The sequence below is a fragment of the Bos taurus genome, chromosome 7, assembly GCF_002263795.3.
Source record: "Bos taurus isolate L1 Dominette 01449 registration number 42190680 breed Hereford chromosome 7, ARS-UCD2.0, whole genome shotgun sequence".
Taxonomy (NCBI): Eukaryota; Metazoa; Chordata; class Mammalia; order Artiodactyla; family Bovidae; genus Bos; species Bos taurus.
In genome coordinates this window covers 104,040,557-104,041,764 of record NC_037334.1, presented here as the reverse complement: position 1 = coordinate 104,041,764, position 1,208 = coordinate 104,040,557, and the positions used below count along the sequence as shown (strand labels likewise).

Genomic DNA, 1,208 nt, shown 5'->3' with positions numbered 1-1,208 from the left:
ATCTAGGAATTTATCCCTCTCTTCTATGGTGTCCACTTTGTTGGTGTATAATTTTTTATAGTACTCTCTTACAATCCTTTGCTTAGTATGGTATCCACTGTAATGTTTTCTTTCTCGTTTATGATTTTGAGTCTTTGCTTCTTTTTTCTTAGTCTAGCTAACAGTATATCAATTTTGCTTATCTTTTCAAAACAATAACTCTTAGTTTCATTGTTTTTTTTTTCTAATTTTTTAAGTCTTCATTTTCATACTAATCTTTGTTATACTTCCTTCTGCTAATACGTTCTTCCTAGTGTCTTGAGCAGTAGAATAGCTGGTTCTTATTACTTCTTTGGTACTTGCTTTGGCAGCACATACACTGAAAATTGGAATGATACAGAGAAGATTAGCATTGTCCCCTTTTAAGGATGGCACTCAGTTTTTGAAGCCTTCCATCATTTTAACTTATATAGCTGTGCTTGTTGTGCTTAGTCACAGGAATTGAACCGGGGTCTCCTGCATTGCAGGTGTATTCTTTACCAGCTGAGCTGCCAAGGAAGCCCCAAATTATACAGTGCTGTATGTCAATTATATCTCAGTAAAACTGGAATAAGAAAAAAATTGCTTGGATTGGTATCATCTTGTAAGAGTGGGACTCACAAACACAACCAGACTTTTGGGAACCTCTCTCTTGGCAGCAGCTAATAAAGCCGGGGTGCTAGGATATGTGCAAAAGCTCTTTCAAGGCATTTTCTTGGAGCCAACTGGAGGGACAAGGCAAGAGTGGTGTCTATAAGCAGCACTGGTCTCCAGGTGGACTCAGTCATCCCCTAGAGCCTGCCACTTTGATGTGAATGTTTCCCCGTTTGTCTGTTCTGCTATAATATTTTCTAGATTTTTTTTTTCAAAGAGAATTGTTTCGTGTGTGTTCTTTCAAAGAGGAAGAATATTCAGTGTGTTAGAGGATCTCAGGAGCCTCCTATATTGCCATCTTGACCCTTTACTACATTCTTAGGCATAGTTCTTGTCAAGTCTCTTTAAGACCAACATGAACGTGAAGGCCAGCCGACCTCAATTTAACAATGACTCTTAGGACATCTCTAATAATATTTAAAGACAGACACTGTCCATCTTAAACAAGAGCGGCTGACCAGTTGTACACAACTGCCCATTACTTACTCACTCATGTGGCCCAGACAAAATGTAATTAGCCTTCTCCCTCCTATAAT

General features: G+C 38.5%; 1 non-coding gene across 1 annotated transcript; it reads left to right on the top strand.

Moving 5' to 3' along the window:
• The first annotated feature begins 334 nt into the window (after positions 1-334).
• On the top strand, positions 335-441 carry LOC112447589 (U6 spliceosomal RNA). The gene has a single exon (XR_003035788.1). It is a non-coding gene; the product is annotated as a U6 spliceosomal RNA (small nuclear RNA).
• Positions 442-1,208: the final 767 nt, after the last annotated feature.